At 43.6% G+C, this 27,703-nt stretch overlaps 1 protein-coding gene across 1 annotated transcript in view; it reads left to right on the forward strand.

Moving 5' to 3' along the window:
* Positions 1-27,703, forward strand: part of LOC133135222 (receptor-type tyrosine-protein phosphatase delta-like) — a 452,453-nt gene that overhangs the window by 123,037 nt on the left and 301,713 nt on the right. Inside the window, exons 5-6 of the mRNA XM_061252069.1 lie at positions 13,127-13,196; positions 23,700-23,799. The gene's annotated coding sequence lies outside the window, so the exon portion shown is untranslated. The remainder of the gene's footprint in view (positions 1-13,126; positions 13,197-23,699; positions 23,800-27,703) is intronic.

Here is a 27,703-nt window from a genome sequence, read left to right on the forward strand (position 1 = left end):
TACACCTGCTACACCCACTACGCCCGCTACAGCCACTACGCCCGCTACGCGCTCCTGGCTTACAGCAGGACCTGTCACCGTCGTCTCCCCGCGCTTCTGATCCGGACGGGTTCTGGGCCTGCTCGGTGTTGTCTTTTCCTACTGGTGCGGCGCCGATTTGAATTGCAAATGTGAAGCATTAAGTCTGAAGCACAGAGGCTGCTTTCTGATCCTGCGTTCCCTTATTAACTAATTGGACAGAGAAGAAAAAAAGGAAGAGGGGGAAGAAAAAACAAAAAAAAAACAGTCGACTTCTTCTGAAGTAGAGAGGGAGCCGGAGCTGGCAGTCTGAGGCACCGGAAGATTATTATCGAGTGTGCGCTGAGGCTGTCAGTTTGATGGCAACGAGAGTCGTCTGCCCGCGTTTGAATAAGGAACACAAATATGCTATGGGTGAAACAGGCGCCATTTTTATTTCTGTGTATCTGGTAAGTTAAATTTAGAACAGGAAATGAAATTACGATGTGCAGTGCCGCACACTACTCCCTGCTTTACCTGCGTCCCATTCTATGTACCTGCCTGCAGTACCTCTGCCAGGTGTGTTCAGCCACTTCTGTGCGTGTGTTTACTTGGGGACTATGAAAAATGTCTGTGTAGAGTATTAAGGTCATGTGGTGCTCGAGAGGAATGTCAACACGGGTGTAAGAAGCAATTGGTCATTTATGTTAATAATTATCACCTTTCCCAGAAGACATGCTACAGACAAACACAATATGGCAATATTACTGTTATTATTTATAGCCCAGGGGTGTCCGTGTTATATCCAGAGAGTGGTCTTTATCAGATTTTTCTCTTCTGTTTTGTGGTCGTTTGTGGTTTGTTTTCTGCCGTCTGCTCACAGAAAGGCTGGTGTGTGTAATTTATTTTATTTATTTTGTCATCGAGGCTTTACTGGTGTGAACATCCAGCTTGTTTTTCCGAGAACACGTCCAACACCTACGTTTGGAAGCCAGTTGTTCTGGGCTGTGATACTATCATTCTGATATCGGTTATGATAGGAATATATTTCGCTTCTCTGAGCATTCCTGGAGTGTGGTTCATTGTATGTCCCTTGAATGTACTTTGTCAGTCAATCCGCCATTTTAATAATTTAGTTCTGAACCTTATAAAAAGCAAATGGCCTCTACTGTATCCTCCATGGGATGTTCTTTTCATGGTTAAATGTTCACCATCAAAGGATGGTGCCCATATGTCGTTTCGTATGCATGCCCAGAATATTGAATATGTATTTATTCATGTATTTATTTACATCTCTTGCTTTTCTCATATCACCATGGTTTTCTTTACTTTTCCTGCCCTCCGGAGTGAAGTAATGGGAATGACCAGTGAAGATGGAAATGTCAATGTTGTTTGCAAACAGCGAGTGGATCCTGTCAGAGCGATTTAGCACCCTTGGATGAATGCTCCATCAGCTGTGGCATGTGCTCTTCCTCCCTTTGTCCTAGGAAACTAAGAGTTTCTTCACAAAAATCCATGTCAAATATCTATAAAAACTGTGGTTCAAATGCAAGTCTAATGTTGCGATTACTAATCAGTTATTCATTTGCCATTCTCCAGTTAACCAAATTTGGACACATGAAGATGTATTGTGTTGACATGGCCTGTATGATTATTTCTCCTGGCAATGAACTCCCTGCCTCTCCTCACAGCGTTGGTTTGGAGAAGACACAGAAAAGAGTGACTGTTGGTTTCCTGTTTTTTTTGTTTTTTCTTCATGAGACAAATAGACTTCCCAGGTTAAAAATAACCGGATTTCAATCCATAGAGCCAATGGGTCTGGAAGCACGGAGCTCAATATCGGTCCACTAATGTAATATTAACTTCTACACGGTGATTACTAAAAGATGATCCTGCTGCTTTAATTGCAGTAATTGGCTGTTGTGCTCACTTAATTACCTTAATTGATTGTTGCGATTGACTGGCTGCTGCGGTGACCTGTTTGTTTACATGTGTACCTTAATTATTTCCCTGGATACCACAGTGGCGAAGCTGGCAGGCGTATACGCGCTGCCACGTTAACGGAAAATTACGGTGATTTGTGCGGACTGCGTATCAGTGGCCCTACTGCTGGGTCCTGGAGAGCCGCAGGGTCTGCTGGTTTTTTGTTTTCACCTTAAAATCAGCACCCTGTTGAGACCCGGGGAACCGAGGTGAGGTGGCTTAACTGTGTAATCGACTGCGCTAATTGATTAATTAAGTACAGAGTAACAATAAAAACAAGCAGGCCCTGTAGCTCTCCTGGAGCAGGGCTGGAGACCACTGCTCTCTACCAATCCACTGCACTTTGCTTCATTTGACCGGATGGATATCTTTGGCTCACAGAATAGGGAGGGACATCCAAATGACCCAAAGATCAGAGGACCCACACTGTAAGAAACGAGCACTCTTTTTCGGGTTGCGGCCCTAAAAGGAAAAGCTGTTGAAGAACGACCCATCCCCGTGGCAGCGTCAAGAGCGTTTGGAGCCTTATCTGTGGTTTAGCTGTGAAACCTGAAGAAGGAGCGGCAGCAAAGCATCACGGGGGTGCGCTCGTTGCGCGGGGCCAGGCAGCAGACAGACGGACGGACGGAGGGGGCCGGGTGTTTGTGCTTAAACAGAAGCCTCCCGGATCCAGGAGAGCCGGCCAGCCCCGGGTCCCCAGACGGGGCTCGACGCTCCCGATGGCCCGGGCGATATCGCAGCCTCTTGGATGTTCTCCCCCCCCCCCCCCCCCCCCTCTCCCTGAATGGCAGATGCTCTTTGCCGGCTGTGCTGGGAATAGATCTACCATTTTAAAAAGGGTACTTCATTTTTGATTCGTTTTGTTTGGGTGGGGGAAAAGAATAATTGCCGCAGGATAAAAAAAACGAGGGGAGAAGTCGGAAGCTGGCCGGCTTTCAGACCCGATGTTCTTTTCATATTTCGCCCGCGCGCTTAAAGCACCTTTCCCTCGCCGTCCGCAATCCCACTAACGCCGTGACATTTTCCGCTGGAGACGGCGTCCAAGCGCATTCATATTCAAAACCAGCTGCTTTTTTTTTTGCACATCCTTGCGGCGTCCAAGGCCTGGGTCCATTGTAATCATCCTGCGCATTGTAAACTCCGGAGCAGAAAACCTGCTGACGCGCTGCGAACGTTTGGGGCAGGTGTAGCGGCACAACAGCTTTTGGGACGCGTGCCCGGCGGAATGTCAGCTGACCTACACCCCCCCACAGCCCCCCCCCATCCCCTCACCGGCGCGTTGGCACCCGCGGGAGTCTCGTGGGTCGCTAAAAGGGCCCGAAATTCAAGACGGGCTGAACTCCGGGCAGCTGAGAGAGACTGAGTGTGTGCCATCCATTTCAATAATTGAAGCCATTTCTTTCGGGGAGAATGAGAGACTCCTCTTCGTATTTCCTCCGGTAAGAAATGAAGCCATGGCTGCACCGCAGACAGGCGCAGACGCAGACAGGCGCAGACGCAGACAGGCGCAGACGCAGACAGGCGCAGACGCAGACAGGCTGCAGCGCAGACAGGCGCAGACGCAGACAGGCTGCAGAAGCAGACAGGCGCAGACGCAGACAGGCTGCTGAAGCAGACAGGCGCAGACGCAGACAGGCGCAGATGCAGACAGGCGCAGACAGGCGCAGACGCAGACAGGCTCAGACGCAGACAGGCTGCAGCGCAGACAGGCGCAGACGCAGACAGGCGCAGACGCAGACAGGCGCAGACGCAGACAGGCTCAGACGCAGACAGGCTGCAGCGCAGACAGGCGCAGACGCAGACAGGCGCAGACGCAGACAGGCGCAGACAGGCGCAGACGCAGACAGGCTGCAGACGCAGACAGGCTGCAGATGCAGACAGGCTGCAGCGCAGAAGGCGCAGACACAGACAGGCTCAGACGCAGACAGGCGCAGGCGCAGACAGGCGCAGACGCAGGTTTCCCTGACGCGCACGCGGGACGTGGAGGGCTTCATTACGGGGAGAGGGGCTGAAGTGGGCGCTTCTCTGCGTCTGAGGCCTAATCACAGGCCGAAGGCGCGCAGATTATGAAAATGCAATTTGCGGCGATACTCCATCAGTGAGTTTCATCAGCTTTGCCATTTTGACATTTTCATTAATTAAGCTGACTCAAATTGTTGCCTCTCTGACTGATATTAATAGAGGCTGAAAGCATGAAAAACAGCCCTAAATATCTCTTTACATTGTCAAATTCTGAAGCGGTCCTTTTGAGTACCGAACTTAGCCTTTTTAAGACTTTTTAAGGAAGCATTTTTATAGATTTTTTCGAAGAATGAGACTTGCGGGTCAGGCAAGTATCCAGGGAATGTGAAATATTGGATCATTCACTCCATGTTCGTCCTGATCTCTGTGGTAGACGTTCCATTTAAGGAAAAAAAAAAAACATACTAGAAGTTGTTTCCACGCAGGTTTTCAGAACAGAGAAGAAAAACAAAAAACCACACAGGCAGGATACCAGGTGACCCTTAACCTTTCTGGGAAACACCTATGGATAATTGGGCGATGGTGAAGGCAGTGGCTTCATCAGTTTCCTTCACTGAAACAGAGGCTGTTGCTATAGGGGCTGTGGACGAGGAATTCACCGTGTTTCTATGAGCAGGCTTTCATCCGCAATGTACTGACCCCCCCCCCAAATAAAAAAAAGGAATATCTCTTCACTCAGGGTGCCTGTTAAAACCCTTCACGCTGGGGGAGAGGTGGAGAGAGGTGAACATCACTGTTGTGCAAATCTCCATCGCAGCTCAATGTGAAATGTCAGTTTCCCGTCCGATAACTGGGTGGCAGGTGAACTCGCCGTTCCCCTGTCCTCCTCCAGTTTTACCTGCACAGATTGTTCCTGTATACCTGACGATGTATGTTCAGGAGGGCGAACATCACCTAACGTTCTCCTACATACTGAAACGTTTTTCTGTTTGCAGGGAAGGTTAGCTAACTGTTTGATGAGGTCCTGCAAACAAAAATGGCTGCTGACAGGGAAGACGCAGAGAGAAGTCATTTGGCTTTTACAATGCACTGTAATCCATGTACATCTGTTCTTACCTGTCAGCAGCTAACCAGCCGGCTAGCATTGTTAGACCTAAGTTTCATCCATTGGTATTAAAAAGGCATTCATTTTAAAAGGTGAACTAAATGGAATATACATTATTTCACCGCAGGACCGTATGGGCGGACAATCATTAAATTAAGATTGAAGTTAAGATTTAGACTCAGGCGTGACTACATTTGTTCATCTAAAAAGCAAAATATTGCATAGCGTTTGGATAATTGGTTGGTTGTTCGCTCTGTTTCTTTCTAACTGAAGGTGAGTGCTTGACAGAGAGATGTCTGACGAAGATTTCCCAGAGAACCAGCGGAAGATTCAAACCCTGTCCCATCCTATTTAGCAAACGTCTCTCTCCATCTGGAAGCTTCTATCTACATGTCATCTGCCTGATATACCAGGAGCTGAACAAGCTTAACAGGCGATAACGCTGGATAAAATGGGCTTATAGTGTGTTCCATCGCAATAGAATTGTATGCGGCTAATGTGAGAAATCTTTTTTTTTCTTTTCTTTTTCTTTTATTATTTTAATATGAAAGGCAAGTCCCTGTGGCTTTTCTTCAAATTGCATTTGATCAAGCAAAGGTTGAACTCTCGCTGTGTGCCGTTCCCTCTTTATCCTGTTTGGGCTGTATCAGTATGCCGGCTGTATTTTGCCGGTGCGATCTGTCATACATTAGCTGACTTCGTAAGTGCTTGTGGAGTGTGAGAGCGCACCGACGGATATTTGAATTCGGCTCCCTGGGAATTTGCCGCGCCCCAAGGACGTTATTCCTTTCTGCTGCACCTCTAAGAAGCCAGACGGTCGGGAGAGCATTTGTTTCCATTTGCGTGGGCGCGCGTGTGTGTGTACACGCTGATCAGTGTGTGTGAAATGGACTCCTCAGTCCCTCGTTCCGCGAAAAAGGTAAAGTCAAATTTGTCTGGCCTTGTCTCAGAAAGTGGGACAAACGGTTGATGGATGAGGGGGGGTGACATCTGGCGTTCAATCACTCTTTGTTTCCGCAGACGCTGCCTCTGAACCGCACGCGGTCTCAGGCACCCCGCTCACATCACAGCGGTTTTTTTGGGCGCGTTTGAGCGCCGCGGTGTTTGTGTTCGCCCATTAGACGTCGTTTCCTGACCGGGCCTTCGGAGGACTGGAGAGAAATGAGAACTGAAGGAATGCTTAAGAGGGTGACTCAGCGCGGGTGAAACATCGACTCGCGCCCGGACTCAAATATGAGTGTATGTAAGTGGACAGGGTCTGCTGCTCCTGTTTAATCCTGTTGGGTAACAGGTTCTCTGTTTGCTCTGTCCATCTGGCCCACGTCTGCTCTCGTTCTCCTCAGGAAGGGCTCGGAAAGGCTGAGAAACAGGAGAAGTAACGTGGCGTTAATGTGGCGGGAGGGGAAAATGTGAAGCAGGTCCATTTGTTCTTAAGATGGAGGAGGGAGGCGCAGAGCCAAGGCAGTCGCTGGAGCTCTGATGTGCACACAACGCAAAAAAATGTATGCGCAACACACACATACACAGACACACCCCTACGGAGACACACATACACACACTTACAGACAGACACATGCATACATGCACGTGAATGCACGCACACACACACACACACGCATGCACACGCTGACACACGCAAACACACACACACGCATGCACACACTGAAACACACAAACACACACACGCACACACACACACATACACACACACACACACAAAACAAAACAGAACATTTGTTTCAAACTCATTGTTAATACAATTTATTGAGATTTCGCCCACAGACCGCATGAGCCTAATCAAGAAGACTGTTCCCCGTGTGAAAAATGACTCATTGCACATGAAAAAAAAAAAAAAGTCTTTCCATTCAAAATGTTTGTCATTTGTTTTCCAGATAAAAATAAGTGTGCAGTAGACCTGTAGTCTTCTTTAAAATCCGAAACACACATAAGTACACCTAAGATACCTTTGCATAGAGGGATGTGACGCAACATGTCAACACAATGCTGTAACACGTGTGGCTCTGCATGAGCCGAGCACAACAGGGCTCTGCAGCGGAACAGCGCGGCCTCCATTTTAAAACCCTAACACACAGATCAAAGTAAATATGGCCATTTGCTGGTAATCTGTCACTGTATAATGAGACCAACGCAAGCCCGGGGATTAAGAGGCGAGCTAGAGAAAGGTGCTCGGCGCCGTCATAGCCCCGCTCCTGTGTGAAAGTGGGTCAGGTTGCATCTGAGCCATTCCTGGTTTAACAGCACAGACTAGTGGTTATCCCACACACACACACAGCGGCTCTCCGCTCACTTACAGGGGGACCGTCCTGCATTCTCTCGCTCCAGCCGAACGACAGAGAAACGATGGAGGAGAACGCTGAAATCTGAATGTCCGCTCTTCTCAAGAGCCACAGATTTAAAAGTGCTTCCAGAGTATTCCCAGATATTCTCTCTCTCTACCTCTCTTTCTCTCCCTCTCCCTCCCTCTCCCTCCCGCCCTCACTCTCTTTTCCCTCTCTCACTCTTCCTCTTTTCCCCCTCTCTCACGCTCTCCCTCTCTCCCCTCTCCCCCTCTCTCTCCCTCTCCCTCTCTCTCTCACTCTCCATCCCTCTCTCGCTCTCTTTTTTGTCTACAAAAGGGATAAATGGAGCCCCAAAATGTAAAAAAGAAAATATGCTTGGCCCAGAACAAAGCCCAGCTTTGAGAGACGGTTTTATACGGGATATCAAAAAGGCAACATTTATTTATACATTTATGCACTTTTTGAAGAAGTCAATGGCCTGAGGTGACTGGAGACATGAAGGAGACTTAGTATTTGATGTAGTACGACTGTGATATTTTAGGACAGGTGTACAAAAGTGTGGGTAAGGGAATGCCCTTTGTATGACACCACCTACATCTTTCACTGTCTTCTCATTGACACAATCTGCAGGTTTAACATAATTAGCTCTTTGAATTCAGATTTAATGTCTATTCTTCTGTTCATTTCAACACATTGTCATGTATTTGTGTCAGTATGTAGCTACTGAAGGAATACTTCCTGAACCTTTAGTATCGACAGTATGTGTTCAATAACAGTGCAAAACAAACAAAAGAAAAAAGGTCAGTGGCTAATTCAATTCGCCGAGGCCAAAGGACACTATCCTCGAGCGTGCGTGGTTTCACTCAGTGAAAATGGTGTCTAATATGTAATCAATGATATCGTCTTCAGCAGAAGTGACTGGAAGAAGCGTAGAGTGTTGAGTTTCATAAGCGTCCAGGCCAGACTGTCTGCCACCTTAATTTAATTCCTTGGCTCGCTGCTAATGCGTTTTCCACCCTTCCACCGGCGCTGATAGTGGTCTTATCCCGCACCGCGATGTGACATTTGAATGATTAAGATCACGTTTCTGAGTAGATTAGGCTCCCTCGTGGGAGCCAGGTTAGTGTTGATGGAAGACACTGCTGATGTAAGATTTGATTGAAGAAAGCATCGCTTGAATTGCCTTGGTTTTTTTATTTTTTTATTATTGGCCCACGGCGTCAGCCGGCCGATTCGGTGAAGGGATGCCCTTACCGCGCTAATCGCCGCCGTCGGGGGCAGAGCTGTGTTTGTGCTGCTTAAATGTCAGGACAGACGTGACGCTGGCTGCCGGCGATGTGGTCGGCTGTCTCTCCGGCCCGCCGGCGCGCTGGACGGGAAGAGCCGTGTTTCGCACCGCGCGCCCGCCACCTACCCTCCGCTCCTGCCTTTTCGGCTTTCAGCGAAGCCTGTCCTCTTATAGGAGCGGTTAAATATGCATACGCCAAAAGTGTTTCCCATCAATAATTCACCTCCCGAGCTCTGTTCATATGACTAAAAGGAATATTTAATGCACGTGTTATAAAAATAGTGTCTGGGATGAAAAATGCAATGAAATGTGTCTTCCTCTTTCTGTCTGAATGTGGGTAAGAACTTCATCTAGACAGAGTTATTAACAAAACTATTATTATTATTGTTACTAGTTGTAGTAGTAGTATTACTATTATTCTTACTATTAATATTGTTGTTGTTGTCCAAATCTGTGAACAATGATAACATTATTATATTTCCTTGTGTCATAGCTGCTCAGTGTGGCTTTGTGACCTGGGCTGTTTGATATTGCTGGATAACACACAAGCTGCATGTTAGCAATGCTGATGATGTCCATGACACAGGAAAAGAATGTAAATGGCTTCCAGCAAGACAAAGAACAGGGCCACACGTGATTATTTCAGTTATAATTAACAGAATATGTGAGATAGTATCTGTCTTATTGAGACACTGAGAAGGATGTTAGGAATGTGACTCTTTTTAGACATTGGCCTAATAACGCATGCTGTTGACATTACACCAGCTGTCGGTTAGAGACAAGAGAAAGAAGAAACTAAGCTTCTGATTTTAACAGGCTTGTTTTCAGCTGCATGGAAAAGTACTTCGACAAGCCAGCTTGAGTTTTTGACAGAATGGTGTCAACTCGATGTCTGATATTCAGCCGTGATGCAGGTAGTTAAGATTCATTGAGCACATTGCACCTGCTCAAGCGCAGCTCTGCAACGCACATTTTTAATCTAACATTACCATTTTCACAACATTACAAACTAATTTTATGTGCAGTGTATACCTAATAGCCACTGTACCTGACACTTTTTTTTTTATTCAGTGGGCAGTACAGTTACTGTGACTTCAACACACACACACACACACACACACACACAACGAGAGAGAGAGGTGACCTTTACTAACCTTTCTAAGAAGAAAAAAAATCAAAGCTGTAGTTGAGAACATGTACATGCATTTAACTTAAAGCTAAGTCATACTTAAACTTTACTGTGCTGCAATTATCACTGCTGTATTTTAGTGTGATTTTACATTTTGCACATGCACTATTCATGAACCCTGTTAAAACTAAGTAAAACAGAATCTTTTCCCACATCGCTCCCCGTAGCATTGGCACTGTAAATAAACTCTTGACGGCATGGCAGGAGGGTTATAAACTCTCTAAGTGTAACTTTATTTTGTCTTTAAGATGAGGTGTAGTCCAAGTCATCCATCTTGCTTGTGTTTACGGCTGATACAGTCACTATAAAGTGGCTCACGAGCTGAAGTCTTTATGGGAACTTCTTATAAGCCAAGACTGGAGCAGAGGATGTACTTTACCACTTCAAATGCTGGAGTTTAAAAAAATCATTATCACTCTTACCTGGTAGCATTCTCACATCAAGATTAACTAAGCCCAGGTCCCATTTCATGCTTGACAGCAACATGATTTGTGAGCACGGGCAGTCATAGATGCCATCTTTTCTCTGTATATTCTCTAAATTTATGACAGGAAATCCGCTTACACCCCGGGCCAAAGCCGGTGAGAGCAGGGAGCTTTGACCTCTGTTCTAGATGTGATCAGTGGAGCAGAACCGGTACCTTACCCAGAGGACTTCCAGCCCAGCCCGACCCACAATTACAGCGCCTGCAAGGCCCCGGTACAGATCATACACTTATGATTTATTTTTATTGAGTGCTCCGTTCAGCCGTGTGATATGCTCCAGTGCACGCGGGCCTTTAAGTGTTCTGGGTCGGGTCTGTCTCAGATCTGCCAAACGGTTGGGTTTTATTTTTGCATGATTATTTTTAGAAAAGAGCTAGCACGCTAAAACTGAGAATAGTGCAGTAATTGGGAATGATATTAATTAGAATTTACAGGGAGGGAGTGGGGCAGGTTTTGGTGGGGGGGGGGGGGGGGGGGTTTAAACGAGGTGCAGGGTTTTCTTTAGTTTATATGCAGCTGCATAATTTCCTTATCAGAAGATGCCTTTAGACATAATTTTTGAAACAGCTGAGCTGGGATGGAGATATGGGTCAGGATCAGGCCCAACCAGCAGATCGCCTGACCTAAAAGACCAATGTCTCGCTCTCAAAAAACCATGTTGTACTGCTATGGTGTTACTTTCAACACAGTTTGTGTCCATCCCAGCATACAGTGGGTGAGAGGGCAGGAATACACCCTGGATGGGCCACCTGTCCATCACCGGGCCCACGCACTAGTCACTCACATTCATACAACGGGCACTTTACAGTCCAGTTATCCTACTACAGGTGGGCTGGGCTTAAGGCGGGCAGATGCAAATGAGCCTGATGTCATAATGTTACGCACGTCCAAATGGACTGTGTGGATTTCTTTGTGGACTGTGTGTTTTTTTTATTACTTTCACAGTGTTTTTATAGCACCTTCAATTCATTTATAATCCAAGGAGTAAAATTACTAAATGAACCTAGTGCCAATCGTGTGATGGTGAACACGTGCAGTAAGGCTGCAAACAAAAGCTGGTCATTTTAGACTAGGGAAGGCCACCTGAAAGACACCTGATGCCACTACCCCAGCCCTTGTTCAGTTGTCTCAGGGGTGCTTGAGATGGAACCCATCAAGAACCTGGATCTGGCTTGGGTTCCCCAGGGGAGGTTTGGCATATTAGATGAAAAAATGATATAACGCATCAATGCAATTTTTTAATGCTTTGTCTACAGTAGAAACTATTTGTGGCGAAGCTACAAGCTACATGTTGTAATCCAGGCTATGAAGCCTGAGTTATGTACGCAGTAATTGCAGTCGACAGCGGTCCATTAGCATTGCTTCTTGGGTGGTTGAATCCATGGTTCTCTAAGTCATTAAACTAATTATACAAGCTAATTAATCAGTATGCTCTGAGCATGTTGCAAACAGACGTTCACTCTTTGTTGACTTGCATAATGAAATGTCATTTTTAGATCTTGGTATATATGTATAAAAGATAACTTTGATCTTCTGAGTAAACAGCTCATTTCCATAATAAAAAGGGAGGAGAGGTCTATCGCGCCTCTATAGAGGGGGTTAACACCGGCGTATGAGTAGTTTTAAGCAGTGTTTTGCAACAGATGGAGCTGGAGTGCTGACACTCAAACGATTACTTGCCATAATGAAGAAGTGAGGTAAAGGGTGAAAGCAAATTTTACATTGATCATCTTAATTGTTATTGGAGCCCCATCTCTCTTCCAAATACCCTGTTTTAAGCTGATTTATCGTGGAGTGCCTCTCATTATTGTTTGAGAATACATTTTCCATTGATAAAATAGATTAGCAGAGGGTGGATGACTTTCAAATGAGCTAACAAGTGGGACTTTTTTTAATTCAAATTTGAATTTAATAAAGGGACCGACATCTATAATTAACTTATTTAATTGGACATATCAAATCCAGACTCGCTAAGTGTTTCCCATTCAAAAACAATGTATTACTGGTTTGTAAATTAATAATTTGATTAATATTCTCTCTCTGCAATGTTAAATGTGCTCTGTGTCTAAAGATGAGATTGCGGTGTTAAGAAATGACTTCTTTTCTGGGGAATCGTTTTCATCCAGAGTGTGATGGTTCTTCAATGTTTCTCATTAACTGATGTACAGTACAGTAGTCGGTAAAAGGCAGCAAATGGATTGTGCTCAAACCATCGATGTTTAAACCTGGCTGTGCCCTGTGTTATCTCAGGACAGTCAGTTGCAGAAAGACGGTGAGGGCATATGGTGAGCCAAGAGAGCAGCCTGGAGAAAGTCCTTACAAGTCCTTTCAAGTGAATATCACACCAACTATTTTTACATTATAAACAATAAGTTAAGTTCTCTATAGTTCCATTTATCACAAATTCTATTGTTCAATTTAGTCATTTTATCATATGGAAATGGGCCTAATGTGTTAGGGGAGAGACAAGAGTGGCCTTTTTTCTGGCAGTATGCATAATGCTGAACATTCAGCGTTTACCTCCAACCACTCCAATATCAGTTTTATATGAATATAAGAGGTACTGCATCTAAACCTGTCTCTGCCCTCAACATCAACAGCTAACCTGAACTTAGCTGGCTTCCTAAGCAAGCTTGAATAACGTTTGGGAAGGAGGGCAGCCACCAGCCATGTAGCAAGTGAGTCTACAATCAGTGTGTTCAGCGGACATCCTCTTCGCCCAAAAATTGAACCCTGTATCTTCTGTCCAACCCATGTTAACATCCGGGAAACCAAGTTTCTGTGTCTTAAAGTTGTGTCTTCTTCTTCTTCTTTCAGAAATCCGGAGGAGTTTTACTCTTTCCTGCCCCCTGTCTGAGGCGGCTCGGCTGCTAGCTTCGTCTCTCTGGTAAGATGATGGTGATGGTGATGATGATGATGATGATGACGATGGTGGAGGTGATGGCGATGGTGATGGTGATGATGGTGATGATGATGATGATGATGATGATGATGATGACGATGGTGGTGATGATGGTGATGATGATGATGATGATGATGACGATGGTGGTGATGATGGTGATGGTAATGACGGTGATGATGATGATGATGATGATGACGATGGTGGAGGTGATGGTGATGGTGATGGTGATGATGGTGATGATGATGATGATGATGATGATGATGATGATGATGATGATGATGATGATGACGATGGTGGTGATGATGGTGATGGTAATGATGGTGATGATGGTGGTGGTGATGGTGATGACGGTGATGATGGTGATGATGATGGTGATGACGGTGATGATGGTGATGGTGATGAAGATAATGGTGAGGGTGATGATGACGATGATGATCATTGATGATGATAAATGATGCAGATGACGATGGATCATTCAAGTAAATGAGTTGATTGCATTGTTCCTGAAAACATATCACAACCTACCATTACACTGATATCCTGAAAACGGTGTTCAGAAGGCCAGGCCAAACCTGTGCATGGGTAGCCACAGATCCCAGTAGGTTTGACTTCCTGGTAGTAACGCCTGGAATGTCAAACCATCCGAGTGTAACTCTGTACACATATTGATTATTTCTGTACACATATTGATTATTTCACAGAGAATGGTCAGTGTCTGTCATGCTTAATTTCAACGGACATCTTCTCAAAAACATCCGTTATTAGACTTTCTGCTTTAGGTTCTTAAGGGCAGTTATTTTTTTAAACCCTGTGTACCGTGATAATGCTGTAAACCTAGCTTTATCATTATTAGCTTTAGCAGATCAATTGACACATTTATCCTCTGTGCCCTTTTTTCTATCAGTTTTCCTATTTTCAGGTCACGTCAGAGAAATGTGGCTGCACAAAAGAAATTTAATTTATTCCCCACCCAGTCAATACAGCAGCTATTAACTAATGTCATTTACAGATTTAAAAAAAAGGGAAAATGTTAAACAAAATCGATATGTCAACACGCAGAGGCTACTGCTGTCCTGTGTCGTTTCTCAGGTGATCAAACATTTCAGATTTCATTGAAAGCAAATCTCATAAAATACCACAGGCAAGAGATTCCCTGGATGCACAGAGCGGCTTGCATGTTCTGAGATAAATGACCTGTCGTTTAACTGACATTCAGTAATGTATTCCAATGTATTCAAGTGCGTGAAAAGAAATAATAAAAATAATACTTTTCATTAAATGTGTTGTGCTCATTGGGAGCAGTATATCTACACATTATGTGGCTTTGCTGCACTGAGAGAGTGCGGTATTATAGGCTCAGAACCCAAGTGCAACTGACAGGGAACAGGAACATTTAAATGATTCATTGAATCTAGGGAGAGAGATAGAAATAAAAAATGAAGTGAGGAAATGTCAACAAGACAGTAGGGAAGAGAAACAACACAAATAAAAATATATTTTCCAGAACATTAGTTTCTGTTAAAAGGCGATTGATTGTTTGTTTTTTTAGGGGGAAAGGTAGCCTCTACGTTTGAGGAAAGCATTGTCGAAAGGCCCGAGATGGGGAATGGCTGTGTATGACATGGGGAATGGCTGTGTATGAGATGGGGAATGGCTGTGTATGAGATGGGGAATGGCTGTGTATGAGATGAGGAATGGCTGTGTATGAGATGGGGAATGGCTGTGTATGAGATGGGGAATGGCTGTGTATGAGATGGGGAATGGCTGTATATGAGATGGGGAATGGCTGTGTATGAGATGGGGAATGGCTGTGTATGAGATGGGGAATGGCTGTGTATGAGATGGGGAATGTCTGTGTATGAGATGGGGAATGGCTGTATATGAGATGGGGAATGGCTGTGTATGAGATGGGGAATGGCTGTGTATGAGATGGGGAATGGCTGTGTATGAGATGGGGAATGTCTGTGTATGAGATGGGGAATGGCTGTGTATGAGATGGGGAATGGCTGTGTATGAGATGGGGAATGGCTGTGTATGAGATGGGGAATGGCTGTGTATGAGATGGGGAATGGCTGTGTATGAGATGGGGAATGGCTGTGTATGAGACGGGGAATGGCTGTGTATGAGATGGGGAATGGCTGTGTATGAGATGGGGAATGGCTGTGTATGAGATGGGGAATGGCTGTGTATGAGATGGGGAATGGCTGTGTATGAGATGGGGAATGGCTGTGTATGAGATGAGGAATGGCTGTGTATAACATGGGGAATGTCTGTGTATGGGAACGTCTCAGCAGATGCTTATTTTTCTATTTCTTCAGTATAAATCTTTTTTTTTTTTTAAGGTAACGCGTTACTTAACCTCTTACCATAAGGCTGACATGACGCTGTCATACACATGACATAACAGCTGTCGCAATATGGCATAACAGAGGATGTCAGGTTATGTCAAATGACATAAAGCTGTCATACTTTTATCGGTAAACATTATGACAGCGACATATGTCATAGCATTTATTGATAAAGGTATGATAGTTTTATATGATTTTATATTCGGGCTCCGATGTTGCGTTCACATGGTAGCGGTGTGGTAAACGGATAAGTAATGTATTTCAATGAGACTGCGATGAAGAGCTCCTCTATTTAAAACCACACACCGCAACACGACGGACCCTTCCGCCAAAAGCTCAGTTTTCCTAGCTTTTCCCGTCAATCCCTGGCAGTGGGGCAACATGAAATCGACATATTCTTTCTTTGAATTCCATATCCCATATCTGTGGTTCATCCTTTAATTCCATATCCCATATATGTGGTTCATCCTTTAATTCCATATCCCATATCCCATGCCAAGTCTCACTGTCCTCACACATCATGGTTTTCTCATTAAGGTCTGTTTTTAAAACTGTCATTATAACCATTATTTATTATTATTAAGTTGCATAATGCACTGCAAGGGTCGAGGGTACAGTACCACAGGGTCAAAAGGATAACTTGATGTCTTTTTCTTTCTTTTTCTTTTTTTCTGTAAGCGGTGCTAAAATGTGTTTCTATACGTGTGCATTTGTGTGTGTGTGTGTGTGTGTGTGAGTGTGAGTTTGAGTGTATGTGTATGTGTATGTGTATGTGTATGTGTGGTACACATTGGTTTGAGTTGAATAACTGTAAAATATACATTTAAATAGAGAATGGAATGCAAATTTAAGGTATCTTAAATGCACAGCAAAATCAAGCAAACAGTAATCCCTGGGCAGATGAAAAGAATCAGTACGGAATTTATGTAAATTTATGTACAAGGGTCTTTATGGCAGAGGACAGTAGCACACTTAAAATTATAGATATTTATTTTGTTGGGAAACTTTGTAGTCTTGCCACATTCATTTAGTGAAATGTGTAGGGGAGATGCCTGGTCCATCTATCTTGCTGGGTATAATTTGTCATCGTTATTTCCATGATTATGGTCTCACTATATTAATTATTTAATATACATAAAATTAGAAAATGCTAATCCAATTTGTAAATTAATAAATTGCTTTGTGTACTACCATTAATACTCATAATCTCCTTTAAAACTGCGCTATAATAAAAAAAAGTGAATCCACAATGCAGGGTCAAATTGAATCATTCCACAAATGCATATTTAAACCTTGGATAATTCATAATAGCGTAATGATACTTTCTAAAGTTGATGTATAGCAGAGTATTATACCCTCATCTCACAGATTTTAATAATCTGTTTTGTCATTTGACCAGTTAAATGCAGCTGGAGATGTTGAACTATTCATGTCAGAATGACCCATAATTGCCCTATTGTGGTTGAACCTCCATGTTTTGTCATGAGGTCTGCATGCTGTCTTATTATTATTTTATTTTTCATCCTCGCTTGGGTTTTTTCACACAAGTTCAGAATCAATGAAGAAAAAATACTGAGATCGTTGTGCATTAGCCTAGCATCTCTGGGGAACTGAAAATACAGTGTCGTCTTAATGTTTACGTTCTTTCAAGGTGTGCCACGTTTCCTGATAGAACTACCATTATTTGGAGCAAAGGGTCCTTAGTGTCTATAGGATATCCAGTGAACTCATCAAGCGCTCCTGAAAGTCTGACGCACATTATTTCCAGTCCGCTGGGCAGCGGCGTTGTGTAACACCTGTGGGCTTTATGTCACGGTTCAGTGCGTGGAGGCTCTTGGGAAATGGCTTGTATGAGGCATGTATAGTTACAGTACAGGGCTACTCCATTTTTATAACGCTCCTGTTGGACGCACAGTGTTGCCTGGCATGTACCTGTTCTTCACTGGTACATGTACACTGTGCAAGCCCGTAGGGCTTACCTGGGTGTAGGTGTGAAGGCAGTCTGGCCAATCAGTAGCACATGTTTTTAAAAGTGCATGCCTTAAAGTTCAGAGATCTGGTAGAATTCAAGACCGCACAAATAATGTATAAAGCAAAAAATAAACAGCTTCCTGGTAACATACAAAGACTGTTCACAGAGAGAGAGGGGGGATACAACTTAAGAGGTGAATTAAATATGAAACGGCATTATGCTTGGAGTAATATTAAAAGTATGTGTATTTTGATTTGTGGTGTGGTGTTGTGGAATGGTCTTGAGGAAAAAATTAAACGGAGTATAAATGTAATGGAATTTAAAAAGATATATATTTTTACAAGGTACAGACGCAAAGAAGGAGAATGTGCCACTTGCTAGTGGTAAACGTTTTTGTTTGATTATACCACAGGACTGAAATTGATGAATTTACAAACCTAAAAACTTTGGTTTGTTTTTTTGTTTTTTCTACAATTGTAATTATTAAGTGTTAAGATTGGGATAGGACTGGATAAGCTTCTTCCTATTCCATTTCGGACTTATTATCATTTTTATTTTGTTCTTTATTTTTTGTTTTGTTTTTATTTTAATTGTACGAAATAAAGTTCATAAAAAATAATAATAATAATAATTGTTCAGTTAATTAGAGGTTCCATTACACCATATATAACAGGAAGACTCAAATCTGGGCCGTGAATCCAGATCCGGCCCAGGTTTTTCTTTCCACCCATGTAATCAACAGTTCTTTGACCTTGAGGACTGTGATTTCAGGAACAGGGATAGATCTTGGAGGAGACTGACCAGCATATTTTAGCTTTTCACAGCATGCATTTTCATCCAAAATCATAACCATTTTATGTACAGTATGTCATGGAGATTCTTTATTTTAGGTTTGTTGACATCTTATTGGGCTGTTTGGGAGATAAGCTAAAAACAATTGCAATTTCTGTTGTGATACAGGAATTATGAGTTGTGCATAACAGTTGCCTTTTCACACTCTATTTAGATGCAAATACTGTATGAGAAAGATGAACTATTGTTTCAGATATATTTAATCTCTTTGCCGTAATAGCTGTCTAGTGTTTCATTTTACTGTCATTGTCATTGTTTTCCTTTTCGAGTTATCTCGCAGTTCTTACAAAATACATGTGTACAATTGCTGCTCTGAGAACCAATAATGTGTGTTTTCAAATGAACAAGCTCTCGACAGTGGTTTAAATGAAGAAATGCTCGACTGAGAATGAAGACACTCAACACTTCCATAGAACACAAATTACTGCAATTATGCTACTATAATACACAAGGCAATCAGCGAAGCCACATAATGCCTTTCTCTACGATGGAATTAGTCAGATGTCTGCATTTATTTATTTTTCTTAATTTAATTAACATGATTGCCCCATGATCTGTAGGAGGCATTTGCGTAATGCGCATTCCGTTTCATTTCTTCCCCGGGCACCTGAGGGTTTGAATAAAACATTTTGCTCACGTCATTGTACACTCTGATTCCTTTTTTTAGCCCTGATTTCTCTACCTTTTTGTCCTATTCTACATCATGTTAGTAAACCTGTCACATCGCTGTAGTTTCCTTTTCAAATTTCCCGAGGGCGAAGATAAGCCTCTGCTTTCTCCCAGCGTGCAATGCCACCTGAAACTGCTATCCATTGGCCATCAGCTGAGTTGCACTGCTATTTGCTCAGAATGTCATTCTTTATGTGCAGCTGGTGCAGGCAGAATGCAGGTGTTTATTTCTCCACAGGGGGCGCTGTTAGGGCATTAATCAGTCATCACCTGCGTATCACCTGTCAATATTTTAACCCTTGGTCAATTTACTATGTACATGATACTCAATATTCAATGACTGATTCTTTGTGAACTTCTCAGTTTTAGAATGTGGGGCCCATCCACACACTGGAACAGAGTCCTAACAGATACCAGACCATGGGGCCCATCCACACACTGGAACAGAGCCTTAACAGATACCAGACCATGGGGCCCATCCACACACTGGAACAGAGCCCTAACAGATACCAGACCATGGGGCCCATCCACACACTGGAACAGAGCCTTAACAGATACCAGACCATGGGGCCCATCCACACACTGGAACAGAGCCCTAACAGATACCAGACCATGGGGCCCATCCACACACTGGAACAGAGCCTTAACAGATACCAGACCATGGGGCCCATCCACGCACTGGAACAGAGCCTTAACAGATACCAGACCATGGGGCCCATCCACACACTGGAACAGAGCCCTAACAGATACCAGACCATGGGGCCCATCCACACACTGAAACAGAGCCTTAACAGATACTAGACCATTGGGCCCATCCACACACCGGAACAGGGCCTTAACAGAATCAGCCACCCAGCACCACCACCACTTTTGTGGATGTTTTTGGGATGTTTTTGCCGTTCCCTCCCGCTCTTGAAGACGGGCACGTTCTGAAACACTTTTAATAGGCGACACTGCTCAGCCTAAGCTTCTCCTCAGGCTCTGGGAGTAGATTCAGTGCCAGGCTAATTAAGATTCAGCACGTCTCCCAGGAGCGCGCCTCGCCCAGCAGACTCTGCTGATTTATTACACGCCTTGGAGGGGTTGTGGGAGGAGGCGTGTGTCACACGCGGCGCGGGCGAGTGGGGGGTGATGCTCGGTCTGGATGGGCCGTTTATGGCCCTGCATCTGCACGTGCCACAGCCGTAAATTGTATGCTAACTGCACGTAGTTATCGCAAAAGCTCATATTTGTTTAACTTGTTTTTTTGTTTTTTTTGCATGTTACATATCCATATTTTTTTGTCATTTCTATTGTTCGTTTTCAGTAAATCTCTTTGTGTAGTGGGCAGCCTGTAGCCTAGTAGCTAAGGTACATGACTGGGGCAGCCTGTAGCCTAGTGGCTAAGGTACATGACTGGGGCAGCCTGTAGCCTAGTGGCTAAGGTACATGACTGGGGCAGCCTGTAGCCTAGTGGCTAAGGTACATGTGTGGGGCAGCTTGTAGCCTAGTGGCTAAGGTACATGACTGGGGCAGCCTGTAGCCTAGTGGCTAAGGTACATGACTGGGGCAGCCTGTAGCCTAGTGGCTAAGGTACATGACTGGGGCAGCCTGTAGCCTAGTGGCTAAGGTACATGTGTGGGGCAGCCTGTAGCCTAGTGGCTAAGGTACATGACTGGGGCAGCCTGTAGCCTAGTGGCTAAGGTACATGACTGGGGCAGCCTGTAGCCTAGTGGCTAAGGTACATGACTGGGGCAGCCTGTAGCCTAGTGGCTAAGGTACATGACTGGGGCAGCCTGTAGCCTAGTGGCTAAGGTACATGACTGGAGTAGCCTGTAGCCTAGTGGCTAAGGTACATGACTGGGACCCAGAAGGTTGGTGGCTCAAGCCCTGGTGTAGCCATGATAAGATCCACACAGCTGTTGGGCCCTTGTGCAAGGCTCTCAACCCCACATTGCTCCCGCTGAGTAATTTGGCAGAATAGTTAAAAACTGAATCAAATCAATATTTTTTGTTACCACCCTTCGGTGTTAAAACTGCATCACTGCTTTGAGATAGCCAACGCTGTCCTGCAGTTCTATAAGACAATCAGCAGGGAGGTTGTTCCAAGCATGTTGGAGAACTTGCCACAGTTCTTCTGCAGACTTTGATTGACTCCTTGCTTCTGATCTCAGACAGCCTTGATCAAGTTTTTATGTAAAAAGTAGTCAATTGCTTACAGTAATATGTTACCTTTTTAAATTAAATACAAAAATCTCTGTAAAATGAAATCTTTTGGAAAATGAATATTTGGAAATCTCAAATGTGTTCTTTTATACTAACACACACAAAAAATAAACAAATATATAATAAAGTCTAAAATGCCTAAGACTTCTGCACAGTACTGTCTGAAAGGATTTAAATAAATAACATGCATGGTTCTTTTGCAACATAAATATGTCTCATTGCCCTTCACGGGTTCTGTAAGATTGTATATGATGATAAAAGTGCTGTAATAAAATATTAAATGTTGAGTCAGTAAGTCAAGTCTGCTTACCCATCCAGCTAACACAAGTTCACATCGCCCACACACATCAGTCACAAAGTCACACATTCTGCGAGATTAATAACATAGAAATGATTACTTTCACCAGATAGGGTGTTTACCTGAGGCAAGAGGTGACAGAGGCTTCACCTTTGACGAGATCCCAGCCACAGCGAGGGCTTAAAGAGATTTTAACAAAAGGTGCTCAGATCCGCACCGGTGCATGAAGGGAAGGGTATCAACGCTCAGACCGGCCAAGGCTACAGCAGGGCAGTCTGGGAGATTGCCACGGCCCCTGGAGGACGTGAACGGTGTCCCCACCGTTAGTGAACCTCCCGTTTTTCTAACTGTGGGGAGCAACTGTCCCACCTTTGGCAGGAACTGCCTCCAGGTCCAGTTATACCACCCCAAACATGTTTCTCCCAGTGCTGGCTGACTCACGACATCCCATATGAGCCTGCAGAAACGCCGGCAGGGGATTCTTCTGCCCCCTGTGTGGGGCAGGTTCCGACAGTTTGGGGTTGACGTCAGCCTCATCCTGATACGGAAGCTTCTGGAGAAACACTGGGAGAGAGAGAGAGAGAGAGAGAGAGAGAGAGAGAGAGAGAGAGAGAGAGAGAGAGAGAGAGAGAGAGAGAGAGAGAGAGAGAGAGAGAGAGAGAGAGAGAGAGAGAGAGAGAGAGAGAGAGAGAGAGAGAGAGAGAGAGAGAGAGAGAGAGAGAGAGAGAGAGAGAGAGAGAGAGAGAGAGAGCTCCTACCTTCAGGCTGCAGACTCTGAGTCCCAATTCAGAGGACCAAAAGATTAAAAATGTGATCTTGTTTGCAGTAACATTGGGCTGAATTTGCACATGTAATCCTTGCACTGGAGCACTTTGGGCTCTTAGTTTTTATGCTGTATGCTGTCTTCATGTACTCACATTCAGTTTGTCTGTCCATGTTGTGTACTGTATATTGTAGTATATTGTGTAGTATATTGTACCTATTTTGCCTGTCCTTGTTGATCTGCATAGTATCTTGTGCTTTTTCATGTGATTTTTAAACCGTGTGGCAACATAATTTCCCCTGTTGGGACGATACAGTTAGACATGAAATAGGAAGGTGAGTATCAGTTAAAGCGTCACAGAGACACAGTTTTGGGTGTATGGCACCAATGTGCAGCCCTGTGTAGGACCAGAATAAGGGGTGTTCATGGAGGGGGCTATTGGAAAATATATACTGAGAGGAGCTTTAATCAACAAATGAAAACAGAAAAAAAAAAAAAAAAAAAAAAAATTCTAAATGGTCATAGGTTTGACATAGGTCAAAATGTTAACTATCATAGATGAGTCAAATAATAGCTTTTCTTGGGAGAATAAAATAACTTTCTTTTATTGCTGGTTTCTAACTCTAATGTTAACATTGAGACACTACACCTTTCCCCAGGAACATTTTTTGTCTGTACACTGCGTGTTTATTCACTCCGAGACCAGTAGCATACCTGGGTAAGGGATACTGGGTGTGGGAGTATGTATATGCCTTTTCAAAGTTTCAAAAATGCAGTTTCCAAAGTTCAATCCATTTTCACTGTCTGGAGGGACAAGTGGAGCACTGTGGAGTGACTCATTATCTCCAGCGCTAAATATACCGGAGGCTTATATGTTTTCTTCACGAGCACGTAAAAAAGAAACACGTCCCACATTGTGTTCTATATTTGGAGAGAACTTCACTTTCTGTGCCAATCTCCTGAGCACAATGTTTGGTAAGAAATGCCAGGGTGCCGGCTTACCGGATTACTTACTTCCCTCCACATACTCTCTGACAGCAGAAGTTTTTTTGTTTCCTGTGCACTGTATGCCTTTCCGGACTCTTATGGTGAACTAACACTTAACTGGGACAGTCTATAACTTAGTGGCTAAAGTAGTTGACCGGGACCTGTGAGGTTGGTGGTCCAAGCCCCAGTGTACCCCACAGTAAGATCAGTGCAGCTGTTGGGCGCTTGAGCAAGGCCCTTAGCCCCGTGTTGCTCCAGGGGGGAATGGCCCCGACCTAGTCTAATCAGGTGTAAGTCGCATTGGATAAAAGTGTCCGCTAAATAACTGTAATGCATGTCCAGTGAGTATACTGAACCTGTGGCCATACTTAGATATGCTCTGTTCTTCTTGCAGGTGGGAATACAGTGTCGCATTGGGAGGGTCCTGTTGGACTGTGTGCATCGGACGGCATGTTGGCACCCGCATGAACCACGATGAAAAGCCTCAGCTCTGGGTGAGTGGGACGCCAGTTTGTCACATTTTCAGACTGACTCAGAGAAGACACAGACGTCTCTGTCTCTGCCATGATACATTACATCACATCAAATTACATTATGTTATTTACATTACATTATCTTAAATGACACTATGTGGCATTACATTGTTACATTACGTTACATTACATTGCATTATCTTGCATTACATTAAGTTAAATTACATTACCCCCATTGTCACCTTTACACTTGCTTTCACACAATTTCAAACCTAATCAAATAGTGTATGGTTCCAGGTTGGCATAAGCGCACTGTATATAGTATTGTATTATTGATGTTGCACTTGCACACTGGTCTATGAATATCGCTAAACAAGGTCTGACATGGTTGCTTATGTTCTGCATCATAGCTTCTCTTACATTGTAATTTGCTCTGGCTGTGAATTTCTGCAATTTGAAGTAGCAAATTAGAGTGTAAAGCATCTCACAAGAATCGAGGGTACCGGGCAGGCAGTCTGTAGACTTGTAATGGTAACAATGAAAGGAGAGGTTATATATATCAATCTTATCTTCAACATGTACAGTAAGTATTGACGAGACGAGATAAGAGCAGTCGGATTTGAAGCTTCTTGTCTCTACACGTCATTGAGGGCAGCAGTCATAATGCGCAGGGTTGGTTTGAGCAGCCTTCCAGAAACCTTACGCTGGTGTCCCACTTCCCTCCAGTACCATGCCGTCACCACATCACTGAAACGGCAGGGTCCTACGGTCCCCACCACACCGTCCCTCCCTGCATTTTTCATGATGCATTCCGATGAGTTTCTCCGCCCTGTAGCTATTTATGATACAGATACAGTATGAATTCCCAGCTTCTGGAAATGAACGGGACAGCTATGAATTTGGCATGAGCTTTCAAACTCGCTGAAATGGTTTCTGTGCCGTCGCTGAATTTCAGCATTCTGGGAGCAGAAGTGGAGACAGAAACGGAATGAATAAATCTGTTTCTCCCCCTAAATGCAAAATGAGTTCTGTCATTGAATGCTGCTAGGAATATCTCAGGATTACGACTGTGTTCGTAGTTTGGCTATATGGCTGGAGTGCTCATCTTCGGTCATGAATGGTTGGAAAACACAATGTGGAGTACCAATGTTTCTGATAAATACATATTAATTTACGTAGATCTGATCACCAGCTGTGGATCAAGAGAGTCAACAAGAGTAGAAAGGTGTGGTTAAAGGTCTGTTTCTTGACACAGAAGGTGCGTTATCTTAGAGAGGCAAAGGGTGTTACTTCAGTTTGACAGAGAAGGTGTGTTACTTCGGTTTGACACAGAAGGTGTGTTACTTTAGTTAGAGAGGTAAAGTTACTCTCTTATTAGACAGTGGGTGTGCTGTCATCACACTGTGGGAAAGCTCACCTCTATAGCTCACCTAGAAGATAAATGTATTTTGATGTTCTGGGAAGTGACAGGGCTTTTTAGCTTAAGAGTGATGCTTTGAAGAACATAATTAATGTCTCATTATACTTTATATATAACACATACAGTATATTATATAAAATACTATTTTTTCCCTCATCCCTCAACTAGTGCATAGCCGGTTAATTTATTTGAAACTGAAGCCAGTAGATCACAGATGCAGTAAGGAGAACTGGCAGGGTGCAGTTAATCTCAATGTGCTCTAGCCAACAGAACAGACCCTTTGAAGGAAGGCAAAAGTGGCGGATGATAGATTTGAGGTGAATCTCCAACCTGCTTTTGAACAGCTAAGCACAGCGCGGGGAAAGTGAAGAATACTTTATAATTAGTCGTGCCCATGAGCTCAGAGTTGTTTTTTGTCTCTATCAAACGGGTTATGGGTTCAAGAGATGAGAGACAAAGGGATGTTTTCAAAGAGAACCACCACCCCTGACAGAAAAGTTTGCCTTTTTGCCTGATGTTGAATTCTTCTGCTTCCTAGCCTCTTAGCTTTTCTTTGTCTGGAGCATACTCAAAGTAACGGTGCTGTAAGATTTTTATCAATTAATGTTCAGACCAAACAAAACGTTTTCACGCTTCGCCATTTGATGAGCTGAGAGCGGGTTTAGTCCGGCAGATGTTATCTTGCTCCCTGTCCTTTAGTTTCGGCAGAATGCATTACCGAAAATGTTACATTAAATGCTGATCCATTAAAGTACCTCCAAGATTAGATTGAAATCAGAAATTGGACAAATCCAATCTTTTTTTAGGTTTCTTGCTTTTATAACACAACCATCAAATGAATAATGTATCCTGCGGAAATAGGATATACAGTATGTTTAATAAAAGAACATGTGTAAATGAGGCCTAAAGCCATCCAAAATGGTCACTCGGTCAATCATCTCGTGTGGATTCATCGGAGATCAAACGTCACCCCAAGCCAATAGAAAATAATGCTGTTATTGAATGTTGCCTGCAGATGTGGTGCTGCTGCATATTAGAAATAATTCATCAAAACCAAGAAGAACATGGAGTTCAAACAACACACACGGCACCAAAGCATTGATAACCAATTAAACTGACAAGCTTGCACCAAACTGTACTGTTTTCTTCTCAACCACACAGCTACATATCCAGTGTGAATTCAACTCTGACAGTCAATACATTTAGCAGACTCTCTTATCATGAGCAACATACAACTAATTGTAGATCGAACACAGGAACAAGTGTGAAGACGACCCTAGAAGACAAGGGACCATATGTACTGTGAATTAGTTAATTTAACACTGAACATTTTACTGTGCATTTCTAGTATTAAAGCACACAACTGTTAAACCTCCAACCTAAAGCTCATCTATACATTATCCAGCTTGTTGAAACCCTTGGTCACTCACAAAACCTTGAAGACAAATTTCTCAAACCCACATTTGTCAGACATACTTTAACAAGCCATATCTCCAAAACAGACTGGTCAATCCCAACCAATGATGCCTCTTGTATCTCTGATCTTCTAGTTTTACATCAAATTAAAAAGGAAAGACTTGAGATCTGCGCCATGATTCCCCCTCTACCGCGTGGCATCACATGTACAGTATCCTTCTCCCCCTGTTTTCACTCATCTCTGCTCTAGAAAACAAACCCGTTCTGTACGATTCCCCCGGTGCGGGGCGAGATTACCTCTGTTTATGTAGGAAACTGCTGTGGATGTGAGCATCAGGCAGTTAAAACACCGCTAATTAATACCCAGGGTAGACGAGAGGCTTTGATTTTGCAGTTATTTTTGGGCTCTGGGTTTTTTTTTAACGCTCTTTGTAGTTCCTCTGTGGGAGGCCAATCATTTGTATTCCCCTCCAAATGTGTGTTACGCTCAAAAACAATGATCAAATGCCAACTGTGACAGGCCTTCAAAACAGGAGCTGTGTGACTGTACATAGAATATGCAGGTTATAAATGTGTAATAAGCAATTAGCACGTGAAAGGCATTCTGTCAACGGTGATAGGCAGAATTAGGCGATTCTATTGCTGAAATATATCCCATTGATGTGCATTTAAAAAATAATTTCAACAGAATTTAAACAACATTGCATAATAATAATACTGATAACAATATTAATAATACTAATACTACCACTACTACTACTGCTACTATGACTGCTACTACCAGTACTACTACTGCTACCACTGCTACTGCTACTACTGCTACTATGACTGCTACTACTACTGCTACTGCTACTATGACTGCTAGTACTACTGCTGCTACTACTACTACTACTACTACTACTACTACTGCTACTACTACTACTACTGCTACTACTACTACTACTACTGCTACTGCTACTGCTACTATGACTGATACTACTACTGCTACTGCTAGTACTACTAATGCTACTACTACTGCTACTACTACTTACAGAGAGGCAGGACACAGGAGACAATCAAGGGACAGGCAGTAAAATCTTCAAAATAATC

Source organism: Conger conger, chromosome 8, assembly GCF_963514075.1.
Source record: "Conger conger chromosome 8, fConCon1.1, whole genome shotgun sequence".
NCBI lineage: Eukaryota > Metazoa > Chordata > Actinopteri > Anguilliformes > Congridae > Conger > Conger conger.